This window comes from Geotrypetes seraphini, chromosome 8 (genome assembly GCF_902459505.1).
Source record: "Geotrypetes seraphini chromosome 8, aGeoSer1.1, whole genome shotgun sequence".
Classification (NCBI taxonomy): domain Eukaryota; kingdom Metazoa; phylum Chordata; class Amphibia; order Gymnophiona; family Dermophiidae; genus Geotrypetes; species Geotrypetes seraphini.
The window spans coordinates 93,841,634-93,855,305 of NC_047091.1; the positions used below are offsets into that span (position 1 = coordinate 93,841,634).

A 13,672-nucleotide genomic window follows, 5' to 3' on the forward strand; every position below is an offset into this window, starting at 1 on the left:
AGGGCCTTAACGCACGGAATAGCGCATGCTAAAATGCTGCGTGCACTAGCCGCTACCACCTCCTCTTGAGCAGGCGGTAGTTTTTCAGCTAGCGCGCGCTAATCCAGTGCGTGCACTAAAAATGCTAGCGCACCTTTGTAAAAGGAACCCTATATGTGTGGAGGCTATTTTGTTTAGAAGTAAAATATGGTCTTTCATTATTTAAATTATTATGTTTTTATTCTGGCTTGGATGCTATTTGGGTGATTCTAAACAATTTCCAGGCTCTGTTGAGTATGATGAAGATGCAGTGTTTTAATCTAGATTCTGCACGCTACAAGTTTAATTAAGTATTTATTTATTTATTGGGATTTATTCTAAGAGAAAGGGACCAGTAGTGATTGTTTTCAAGCACAAGTACTCGTCAGATTATAGTGTTAGTAGGGAAATGATATTACAATGAAATGAGGTTTATATATTAGAAGATAATTTGAGGGGGCGTGGCTTGGATGCCAATGCAGATGGTCGGGTGAATGTACTCCCTCCATAATAGGAAATTAACTATTTTTGCCTAAATTTTCACATAAAGATACTAATTCCTGACTGAGAATGGCAACAACAAGACAAATTTGTCTGGAAACAGCTCTAATATCGGCCGGAACAGCAAAGAGGCAGACGCAGGATCAGACGACCCCATCGAAGGTCCCTCTCCCCAGGGATGTCCCAGACAACACAGATCTGATGTCTGAGCTTCGGGGGATTAAGCAGATTTTACAAACTAATGCCGACAGTTTAAGAGAGTTAAAAGAGGAAGTTGTTTTTTTGACCAGACAATTACAAATCTCTAATAGTCGGGTTGATGTTTTGGAAACCCGAGTTACAGTTCAGGAGGAAAAATTAATACAGTGTCAGGGGGATCACAATGCAGTGCTTCGCCTCACGAAGGACTTGGAGGATTGTCAGAACAGGAATAATATTAGAAGATAATTTGAGAAATATATTACTCTTGATTGTAATTTTTCAGAGCATATAGTCGCACTCATCACTGGACTTCTTTTGTCCTTATAACATCACTGCACTTTTTAAATTCTAGATTGTGCATCAGGCTGGTATAATGTCTGCTGTGTAGATCAGTGTCTGGACTCCTTTACCCTATTTTAGTATGAATGTACTGTATATCTTGCTTGTCCTTGAATATATATATATATATTTTTTTTTTAAACCTTTACTTGATGAGAAGTCCTTGTTCAAATGGCTCTCTCAGTTGTCACCCTGTGTTTACAGTTCTGGGACTGCAGAGTGCCTAATTTAAGGAGCCATTTATTGAATATGGGCCAAAATGCTGAGTCCCCATATCAAATGAAATTAATGAAAAAACTCCAATACAAAACACATATACTACAAATTAAGATTTGACCGTGTCACACCACTGATTATAGAACTACACCGGTTACCGATAGACAACAGAACAGAATTCAAACTTTGCTAAGTAGCATTTAAAACACTATATGGCGATTACCCTAATAGCTTTCCCAGATTTACTGAACTTTTAGGTAGATCTGTGAACCAACATAACTCTAACAATCTAACCCTATCATTCCCAACTCTGAAAAATATAGAATACAAGGCACCTCACAGCAAATCATTCAGCTACCAAATAACAAAAGTGTGGAACTCACTTTCCATCGAAATTTGCACAACCACATTATACACACTATTTCGAAAAATATCTGAAAACATAGGGCTCCTTTTACTAAGGTGCGCCAGCGTTTTTAGCGCACACAGGAAATTACCACGTGGCGTTAAGGTCTAGCGCACACGGCAATGTAACGCGCAAAATTTCGCGTGTTAAAGCCCTAACGCAGCTTAATAAAAGAAGCCCATAGCTTTATAAGAAATCCCTACCAGGGGTCTAAAAAGACTCAGACTAATAATACAAGTAACCTGAAACAAAGACAATGTTAATGGTCAGCTGATATTTATGATATATTACCTTAGATTATATGTATAATTTGATAACTTTATGTAGCATGTATGAGTATGGTTTGTTTATTTATAATCTGCCTTTTTTCCAAAGCGAAGTGCAATAGTACACACATAATAGTACAGTAAAACCTTGGATTGCAAGCAACTTGGTTTGCAAGTGTTTTGCAAGACAAGCAAAACATTTGATTAAATTTTAACTTGATATACAAGCAATGTTTTGCAATACAAGTACATACAGTATACATACATCACAACTGAGCTGATGGTTCTTCGCTCTCTGACATTACAAGAATATAGTGACTTTACAGTCTACGGCCCAGAAATATCAAAGAAGAGACAAGTTAATCTAATCATGTATTTTTTAATGAGTATAACTTATGGGCAGACTGGATGGACCGTTCAGGTCTTTATCTGCCATCATTTACTATGACTGTTCTAAACAAGCAAAGTCTTTCAATACGAGTACATACAGTATACACACGTCACATCATCACAACTGAGCCAATGGTTCTTCTCTCTCTGACGCTGCAGGAGTGTAGTGACTGTTCTAAATGAGCGAGGTCTTGCGATACAAATACGTATAGTATTTTGTATTAAAGTTTTTGGTTGTGAAACGAATCGTCTGAGTTTCCATTATTTCCTATGGGGAAATTTGCTTTCATATACGGGTGCTTTGGATTACAAGCATGCTTCTGGAACGAATTATGCTCGCAAACCAAGGTTTTACTGTACTTCATAGACATTTCAGACATCTTACAAAAACAAACAAAAAACCCCCACAACAATATACATCATATTCAGCATAAAATCAAAATAAAATACCAGCCTGACAATAATAGCAATACCAATCACTTCTTGATGGAATCGTCAGGTCATGTTGTATTGCCGAGAGCAGCTTTTGCAACCCAATGTAAGGAAATACACTGTCCATCAGATATCGCCAGGTACACCCTTGTATACTCAGGTAAACCAGTAGCAATAGTTTATACTTAATTCTGAACTCAATTTTCAGCCAAAAAAGCTTAATATAGTAATCTGTTACATGTTCATTTTTCTGAAACCGGAATAATACCCTGATAACAGAATTTTGTACTATTTGTAACGATTTCAACACCACCCCCGGAACACCCAACAGTACCACATTGCAGTCATCAAATACAGACAACACTAGCACCTGAAGTATACTTTTGAAATCCCCCCACGACACATAATGGTACAGCTTACTTACTAAGTACAATTTGTAGTACACTCTTTTGATCAAACCTGACACATGCTGCCCAAATGTTAGATGTGAATCGAGAACAACGCCAAGATAACGACATTCCGAGGACAACTGAACATCAGTGTCCAGTATCCTCAAAGATACAGGTGATCTCACTGCAGATGCACTGGCCAAATGCATCACCTTAGGCTTTTGCACTTTTAACTTTAGCTTATTCTCACACATCCATTGCTTTACCTTAACTAAGACAGAATCCAACTTCTGTTGAGTTAAGGCAGGGGTGTCAAACTCAATCACATAAGGAGCCGAAATCTAAAACACAGGCTAAGTTGCGGGCCAAATTTTTTATTAAGATACTTAGGGGTTCTTTTATTAAGGTAAGCTAACCAATTTAGCACACGCTAAATGCACACCTTAATAAAAGGACCCCTTAGTCTTAGTAGAAGTATAGTGTTACAAACTCTCCAACCTAGTGGGCTCACAATCTTTTTTTTTTTTATGTACTTGGGGCAATAGAGGTTATGTGACTTGCCTGGGCTCACAAGGAATGCAGTGGGAATTAAACCCAGTTCCCCTGATTCTGAAGCCACAGCAGTAACCACTAGGCTACTCTTCCCATACAGATAAAACTGCATCAGATAACAAATATTGGGCTGTGTGGATAGAACAGTGGTTGGCAAACCGCGACTCTTTAGCCACTTGAGTGCGGCTCGCAGCTCAGCTAGCTAGAGCAGGGGTGCCCAACCTGCTTCCCTTCCCCGTAAAGAGGACGCTGAAGCACCAGGCCAATCAACCTTCACCACCCGACATCAATTCTAACATCAGAGAGGAAGTTCTGGGACAGCCAATCGCTGCCTGGCTGGCCTGGAACTTCCTCTCCAACGTTAGAATTGACGTCGGGTAGGAAAGGTTGGTCGGCCCGGCACTTCAGTGTCCTCTTTACGGGGAAGGGGAGCAGGGAAAGCTCAGAACTCAGTGGCGGCCTGTTCCGATGGCGGCGGTGGCAGCCTATTTCCCTGCGGCAATGGCGACCTGTTCCCCAATGGCAGTGGCTTGGGGGAGGGCAGGGGGGCAGAGAGACAGAAAGAAAGAAGGAAGACAGAAAGACAGGGAGACAGACAGAAAGGGGGCATGGAGAGAGAACGATAGGGAGACAGATAGAAAGGGAGCATGGAGAGAGAAAGAAAGAAAGGGGGCATGGAGAGAGAGAGAAAGACAGACATACAGAAAGAAAGGAGGCATGGAGAGAGAAAGATAGGGAGACAGACAGAAAGGGGGCATGGAGAAAGAAAGAAAGGGGGCATGGAGAGAGAGATAAAGACAGACATACAGAAAGAAAGAGGGCATGGAGAAAGAAGGGAGCAGGGTGAAAGAAAGAAAGAGTTGTGGGAGTGAATGAGGTCTGGAGAAGAGGAAGCTTACAGGAGGCTGAAAGAAGGGAAGAAATATTGGATGCACAGTCAGAAGAATAAAGTGCAACCAGAAACTGATGAAATTACCAGACAACAAAGGTAGGAAAAATGATTTTATTTTCAATTTAGTAATCAAAATGTGTCTGTTTTGAGAATTTATATCTGCTGTCTATATTTTGCACTATGGCCCCCTTTTACTAAAGTGCAATAGCGGTTTTTAATGCAGGGAGCCTATGAGCATCAAGAGCAGTACAAGGCATTCAGTGCAGCTCCCTACGCTAAAAACAGCTATCATGCTTTAGTAAAAAGGGAGGGGGTATATTTGTCTATTTTTGTAGAGTTGTTACTGAGGTGACATTGCATAAAGTCATCTGTCTTGACCTCTTTGAAAACCCGCGGAATATAAATGATAATTAACATTTTCTCTGCGTACAGTGTGCTTTGTGTTTTTTAAAATTTTATTGTTGGTAGATCATTTTTACTTGGCCACGAAGGTAAGGAGGAGGGAGGGAGTGGAGCTGCTGAAAGACATCTAGTAATCCTTGCAGGGAATTATTTTTGTAAAATCAAGTTTTGTTATGTGACTGGCATTATTTAAACTTTAATTTCTATGAATGAATAGAATAAAAATGATATAATATTGCTTGCTTGTTTTTATGTGCGTGCACTGAAGGGAAGTACAGAAAAAGAGTAGGCTGAGGACGCTGAAGGGAAATGGGGAAGAGAGAGTGGGGAGAAGATGCTGATTTATAAATTGACAATTGTACAGAATATTGTTTCTTTCTATACTTTAATATAATAAGTTCAGTACATTTCTCCCTCCATATTCACGGTTTCAGCAATCGTTGTTTCGATTATTCTCGGTTTTTAGCTTGCTGGCTCCTCCCCCCAAATTACATCAGCTTGCATAGAGAAATCGCTGATTGCAAGCGTTTACAGAGACAATCGCTGATTCCTAGCACTTTCTGCACCTTGTTTTGCCTCTCCTTCAGGAGCAGGCCAGGTCTCCCACCATGTTATTCGCAGTTTCACCATATTCACGATGGTTTTTAATAGAAAACAGCGAATAACATATGAAAAAGTTATTCATGGTTTTTCTGTATTTGCAGATCTGTTAATCCCCTATCACAGCGAATAAGGAGGAACTGTTCGAGGCTTGTGTGGATGGGATCAGATGGTTTGTGGGGATGGGGACCGAGTTTGCGGGGACGAGACGGAGATAAATTTTTTCCCCGTGTCATTCTCTAGGCTCTGTCACAAGTAGGTAATAGGGAGATTTGTACTCTCAAAGTGTACAAAGTTGAGAGGTCAAAATAATTGACTAAGATACTGCTCAATAAAGACTTCTCAATATATAGCGAATCAATAAATTGAAACTTGAATTTAAAATGAGTAAATAAAGTTTTCACATACACTCAGAATTGTGTAATCCAACCAAGAGTCGTGGCTCCTATAGCCGAACCCGCCGTCCCATCACTGTGTATGGCTTTAATGAGAAAATAATAAATTCAATGTGCTATTCAAACAATAAATGTGTTTCTCAATGGCAACAAAAGGAAAAACTGTTCCCACTTAACTCAATGATGTTTTTGCAGCTCCCAACATGGACCATGTTTCGAGGGTCTTTTTCAAGGAACCCAAAAGGAGATATAAACAACTTCAGTGCCAAAGCAGTAATTGCAGTGTGATTCGGACGAAAAAATCTTGTGCTCTGTTGAATTAGAACATAAATAGCAGTCTTTAATAATTATACGACATATTTTATAAAACAACAAATTTCTAATGAAACTCTAAAGAGGCATCACAGAGGAAGGGTTCTTGCCATATATGAAATACGCTGAAAAGTTTCTCTTTTAGTTCTTCATTCGTGTAGCGGCTAAGAAAACGCCCTTCCTTTATTTCCCCTGGTTGTCTTTGGTAGATTGTAAACTGTCAAGATTTGCATATAATGGAGCTGACAGGCATGCAAATCTGCCCCATGCATATTCATTAGGGCTATCCTGGAAAACCCGACTGGCTGGTGGTCCTCCAGTACAGGGTTGGGAACCACTGCTTTAGAGGAAAGGCGGGAGAGGGGAGATATGATAGAGGCGTTTAAATACCTATGTGGCGTAAATGCGCATGAGTTGAGTCTCTTTCAATTGAAAGGAAGCTCTGGAATGAGAGGGCATTGGATGAAGTTAAGAGGTGATAGGCTCTGGAGTAACCAAAGGAAATACTTTTTTACAAAAAGGGTAGTAGATATGTGGAACCATAGGCGTCAGAACGGGGGGGGGGGGGGGGGAGGGCATAGGGGCCATGGCCTACCCCCAACATTGCCCTTCCTGTATATCAGGGGGTACGTGGGCTGATCACCACTGCTGCTCCCCGCCCCCCTGCCACTACAACTGCAGGAAGGGAAGGGCCAGGCAGTGCAGCGAATGAACACTGCCGGCTCACAATCCTTCCCCTGATATCAATTCTGATGTTGGAGAGAAGGTCCGGGCCAGACAATCACATAATTGACATTGGGGGAAGGCTTATGGGGCGGCGCCGCTGCATGCGCCTGGCCCTTCCCTTCCCTTCTTGGATTTGCTGCAGCAGTGGGTGGTGGACCGGGGTGGGGGGGAGGAGGAGGAAGAATCGGCGGTGGGTAGGTCAGGCTTCTGCACAGCAGGGAGGGAGGCAGGCTGGCTTCGGCTTTGGGGAAGGGGGTGGAACAAAGGCTGGAAGGCAGTGAGGGGAGACATAGGAAGGAGGGAGGAAGGCAGGGGAGAGAGAAAGAGAGAGGCAGAGAAGGGGGGGGTTGTAAGCTGAAGAAAGACAGAGAGAGAGAGAAAGGCTGGACCAAAGGAGAAAGACAGGAGGCAGATGCTAATCTATGGAAGGTGCAGACAGAGGGGGAGAGACCCTGAAGAAAAACAGAGAGATGCAAGATCATAATCTGGAAAGAGACTTGGGAGTGATGGTAGACACGACATTGAAGGCGTCGGCACAATGCGCCACAGCCTCGAGGAAAGCAAACCAAATGTTAGGTATCATTAAGAAGGGTATCTCGACCAGAACGAAGGAAGTCATCCTGCCACTGTACCGGGCTATGGTGCGCCCGCATCTGGAATACTGTGTACAGTACTGGTCACCGTACCTCAAAAAGGACATGGCAATGCTTGAGGGAGTCCAGAGAAGAGCAACTAAACTGATTAAGGGTATGGAAAACCTTACATACACTGACAGACTGAAGAAGCTGGGGCTGTTCTCCCTGGAAAAGCGGAGACTCAGAGGAGATATGATAGAGACCTTCAAGATCCTGAGGGGCATCGAAAAGGTTGACAAAGACAGATTTTTCAATTTGAAAGAAACCACAAGAACAAGGGGTCACTCGATGAAATTGAAGGGGGACAGGTTTAAAACAAACGCAAGGAAGTACTTTTTCACACAGAGGGTGGTGGACACATGGAACACCCTTCCGGAGGCCGTGATAAGAAATAGCACAGTACAGGGTTTCAAGGATGACCTGGATAGGTTCCTGGAAGACAAAGGGATTGAGGGGTACAGATAAGAGCAGTGGAAGGTTTAGAGATAACTGTAGAGGTAGGCAATAAAATTAGTCAGGGACCGCTGACCAGGCAATATGCCTGATGGGCCGCCGCATGAGCGGACCGCTGGGCTGGATGGACCTCTGGTCTGCCCCGGCGGAGGCGACTACTTATGTACTTATGTACTTATAACATAGGAGAGAGAGGGAGGGAGACCTGGAACAAAGGTGGTGGTAGGTACAAAGAAGAACTGACACTGGATCTGGGGAGGGTAAGCAGAGGGAAAAGAGATAGACCTGGACCCAAAGGGGATGGGGATGGATTGTGAAAGAAATGTTGAATGAGAAAGAAAGATTGGATGCACAGTCAGAAGAAAGTGCAACCAGAGACTCATGAATCACAAAGGTAGGAAAAATGATTTTATTTTCCATTTAGTGATCAAAATGTGTCAGTTTTGAGAATTTATATCTGCTGTCTATATTTTGCACTATATTTGTCTATTTTTCTATAGTTGTTACTGAGGTGACATTGCATATTTTAAAGTCATCTGTCTTGACATCTTTGAAAAAAAACTGAATATAAATGATAATTAACATTTTCTCTGCGTACAGTGTGCTTTGTGGTTTTTTAATTTTGTGGTTACTATTATGTATTAATAAGATTATATTGTGTGTATATGAAAAATGAATGGAAGAAATTGCATTACAATTAGTATTATTAGTATTATTATTATGGGGGTGGAGTCAGGGGTGGGGTTTGGATGGGTACAGGGTGGAGTTGGGGGCGGAGCTTTTGCCCCCCCCTCCCCCAAACAAAAAAGTGTTCCACTGACTAGGTCTCCTGGAAGAAGTGGTGGAGACAGAGACTGTGTCTGAATTCAAGAAGGCATGGGATAGGCACGTGGGATCTCTTAGAGAGAGAAAGAGATAATGGTTACTGCAGACGGGCAGACTAGATGGACCATTTGGCCTTTATCTGCCATCATGTTTCTATTATGTCTGGTTACTCCCTGTTCTTGCCTCGCATGTGGGCTTTTGATAATACATTAATGTTTCCTATTTTTGGATTTCTTATTTGATTTTTTAGTGGTTCATTTCTGTTTTGTTTATGATATTAAATTTGGAAAAAGTAAAATAAATCGTTAAAAAAATCCAAGACTGGCCATAGTCTTGCTCCTTCAGCTTGGGAGCTCTGCCCTAAATCTGGCCCTGGGTCCTGAACCCTGTTCTGTCCTGCTTTCTTATTGATTCTAACAATGAAAGATGCAGCACACGGCTGAATGCAAGAAAAAGAAAGACCTTTGCTTTAGAAGGCTGCACTTGATTATTAAAGATTTTCTGTCTTCCATAGGTTGTATAAGCACTACTAAATCCCTCTGCTTTTCAACTGTTGTTACCCTGCCATCTCTTGATACCATTACCCTTCAGCTGCTGTTTGCCTTCCATTTCCAATTTCTCAAAGACCCTGAATAGCACTTGTGATCAAACTAGCAGCAGGCCTGCAGAGATTATAGATAGGGGCACTTCTTCCACAGTCACTGCCTGCCACTAGCTTCATGTATGCTGGCTCTGTCCTGTTAAAGTACCAATCGCATGCAAGGCAGCACGATCAGCATATCTATAAGGCTTCCTTAGGAAAAAAAATAAAACGATCAAGCAGAAGGATAACAGTTTATGAAAATTTAAGGAACAGAACAAGCACCATGAGAAATGGACCAATGTCGCCTGTGATGCTTGCATCCATTATTCTATTCTGCAGCATAGACATTGTGAGATTGAGAGAAATGCACTTTTCTATGCCTGTGCAGGATAATCCACTATTCTAGTCTACAGCACAGCCACCATGAGGAATGTGCTGATCTATGCCTGTGATAGAATAATTCAGTTCAAGCATTTTATTGAATTTTTAGAACAAACAAAATACAACTAAGGAGAACTATATAAACATATAGTTATATCATTGTGATAGAATAATTCAATAGAGCTGCCAAGCAGGAGTGTAGCTGCCATTGAACAAACCCGGCAAAATGTCCAGAGCCGCCTGCAGTTGAACTACACACACACACACCAGGTCCTCCAGATGCTTCAATGACAGAAACAATGCTAAAGGCTGCCTCTCTGGCAACTAGAGCCATTCGTCAACCATGTCCCATCAACATGAAGTCGCACCGTAGGGTTACCATATTGCTCCAGAAAAAGAAAGATGGAGATATCCGGGTTTTACTTCCATTGAAAGCAACGGAAGTAAAACCCGGATGTTTCAATACATCCTCCTTTTTCTGGTACGATATGGTAACCCTAACCATAGTGGCAGAACGTGGCAGAAGAAAGGCTCTGCTTGCCAGAGAGGCTTTGGGGGTAGGATTACCAGATGTCTGGGAAAACCAGGACATGTCCTCTTTTTAGAGGACTGTTTGGGTGCCCAGAGGGATTTCCAAAACCAAGCAGTTTGTCAGGGTTTTGGAAGTCCCCGACCTCAGGGCCGTGTCTGGAGGGCATCTGCACATGCCCGGACATCAATGCAATGATGTTGTTCATGCATGTGATATCATTGCATTAACATCTGTGCATACGCAGTCCTGAGCTTGGGGAGGTTCAATGAGGCAGGCTGAGAGCAGAATAGGATGGGACGAAGGGTCCTCTTTTTTTCACAGAGGAAATCTGTCAACCCTTTCTGGGGAGGGGGGGAGTCTAAGGGATGGGGACTTGTATGCCGCCTTTTTGTAGTTTCACAACCATACTCAAAGTGGTTTACATACAGGTACTTCAAGCATTTTCCCTGTCTGTCCCGGTGGGCTCATCATCTGTCTAATCTACCTGGGGCAGTAGAGGATTAAGTGACTTGCCAGGGACACAAGGAGCAGCACTCTATTCTCAACATGACTGCAATAACCTCTTGCAACAGTCTCATGAGATTGCCACTAGAGATCCTGGCAGCCATTTTGACAGCAGGGCCAGCATGGGCAAGAGTGACTGGGGATCACTCCTACCTGACTACATCCCTAGACATCCAGAAATTATAAAATAGGCCCAAGGGGGCACCTATAGGTGAGCATGGGATAGAGAGAGAGACAAACAGGACAAAACATAAATTTTCAGCTTCCACCAAATACACATGGTCAGTTTCAGATGAAACCAAAACCTTGGCCATAGTCTTTTTGACAGAACAAGAATTTGGGGCCAGTTTTGGCACCGTAACTGAAATTTAGTGAGCAAAATTTTAATAAAATTTCCCCCCTAATGGTTATTAGAGCCCCGGATATGTCCTCCTTTTGAAGACATGTCTGGGGGTCCGGATGGCTTTTCAAAACCCGGCCCCTTTGTCCGGGTTTTGAAAAGTTTTCCTTTGTATAGGAGGGCAGCCACGCATGCATGGATATGATGTGCCGTCATTGCGTCGCATACGCACAAACACGGAGGCCTTGCCCAACGAGAGAAGGCAGTGGGAGGCGGGATTGGAGGTGGAGTTTGAAGCAGGCTTGGGGGGGTGATAGGGCAGGGATGGGCGGGACTGGGCAGGCTTGGGGACGGATCTAGGGGGGGTCCGTTTTTTTCAGACCCCTACACACATACCCTCTTAAAAAGTACATTAAACACTGCAACCCACAGATTTTGACTCAGAGATCTCTGGTATATGCCTGGAACAAACTGCGTGAGTCAGTATGTCAAGCCCCGTCCCTGGAACTATTCAAATCCAGAGCATCTTTGATAATGCATTTAACTCATGACCCCCTCACCCTAAACATCCTGAGAAACTTCCTCAGCCCCTACTTGTCCTGTTCTCTGTTAATTTAAATTGTAAGCTCTACTGAGAAGAACCGTCTCTTAAATATGTTGTTGTACAGCAGGGGTCTCAAAGTCCCTCCTTGAGGGCCGCAATCCAGTCGGATTTTCAGGATTTCCCCAATGAATATGCATTGAAAGTACTGCATGCACGTAGATCTCATGCATATTCATTGGGGAAATCCTGAAAACCCGAATGGATTTCGGCCCTCAAGGAGGGACTTTGAGACCCCTGTTGTACAGCATTGTGTATGCCTATCAGTGCTATAGAAATGTTAAATAGTAGTGGTGGTAGAATTATGAGCTGACTCCATGTCAGAACGAGCAATATCACCCAATCCTGGTTTTAGCATGCATACACTTGTAGTTTTGATTTTCTTGGGAAATTAAGTAGGACCATCAAAATTACAGGTCCTTGCATGCAATAAGTTAAAACCAGATCTGAATTAGCCTGTTCTTTATGACACAGAATCAAGCAGCAACCCTAGTCACCCTTGCAGGAAATATTGTGACAGATTCAGTCCTCATGACATCTGCAAGCCTCTAATTTTTATGTTTCCCAAACAAAAAAATTGCAGCAGAAGAGGGAATGGCCATAGCGGAGACAGGCAGAAGTGCCAAGTTATACAGTTTGAAGCTGGAGACTTTTTGGCTAATCCTTGTTTTGAAGTTACACCCCAAAGCACTGTGGGATTTGTAGTGCCTATTGTAGTGCCCATTGAAATCAGTGCTGCAAGTCGCCTAACGCACGAGGATGGGGTGATCAGAAATCTAGGATTGACCTAAAATCTCCAACCTAGAACCGGATAAGAGCAAATCTCAGGTTAACAAGTATGTGCCACTTCATAGTCTGCATGCTTAAGACTGGACCATCACTGAGAGCGGATACCTTCTGGGGCTCCATAGCAGCAATTACACTTTGATAAAAGGTTCTGCACAGATAAAGTGGGGGGAAGAATAGGTCAGGATCATTAAGATGGCAGTTTGAGGACATTCAGAATGGAGGGAGAAAGGACAGAAATCTAGACAGAGCTGAATTAGGCACTGGCAACACAGACGTGTATCTAGAGCACCAAATTTTGAAAGCCCTCAAAAACTAGGGTTCATTTCTATCAGTCCTCTGTTTAAAGGTACCATAATCTTAAAGCCAATCTTAAACCTGGAGGGTGGCGTAGTGGTTAAAGCTACAGCCTCAGCACCCTGAGGTTGTGGGTTCAAACCCACACTGCTCCTTGTTATCTTGGGCAAATCACTCAATCCCCCCATTGCCCCAGATTCATTAGATAGATTGTGAGCTCATAGGGACAGACAGGGGGAAATGCTTGAGTACCCCCTGGAAGAACAGTATAGAAAATTGAATGAATAAATAAATAAAACACTGTTTCTGTTCAAACAAAGGTAGGGCGACTGTTTAACTCCATGTCAATAACTTCATAACATAACATAAAAAATTATTTATATACCGCAGTACCTTAAGAGTTCTAATCTATGCGGTTTACAAACGAAAGTAGAAACAATGACAATAAAAACAACCCAAATTACATTTTTTTAAAAAATTTGTTTTCATACTTTCTTAAAGTACAGAGAAGAGACAAAGCTGATTATAAGACCTGCAAATTCTTTATCCCATGAAGTTGCCTGAAATGATAAAAGTAGTTGAAAATAACTCTTATATAAGCAACCCTTTACTGATGGACAAATGAACAAACTACAATTACGTCTTGGATGTCCTGGATTAATAAATGAAAAATGTTCCACAAGGTAATCAGGTGCTAG

At 42.4% G+C, this 13,672-nt stretch overlaps 1 long non-coding RNA gene across 4 annotated transcripts in view; it reads right to left on the reverse strand.

The window, feature by feature from the left end:
* The window catches only part of LOC117364545, a 63,367-nt gene that overhangs the window by 44,727 nt on the left and 4,968 nt on the right, over positions 1–13,672 (reverse strand). The window contains exon 1 of one of the 4 annotated variants that reach the window (XR_004540276.1): positions 6,013–6,284. The exons of the other annotated variants lie outside the window; for them this stretch is intronic. This is a non-coding gene — a long non-coding RNA (uncharacterized LOC117364545). Of the gene's footprint in view, positions 1–6,012; positions 6,285–13,672 lie in introns of those variants that run through there. 4 annotated transcript variants of the gene reach the window in all.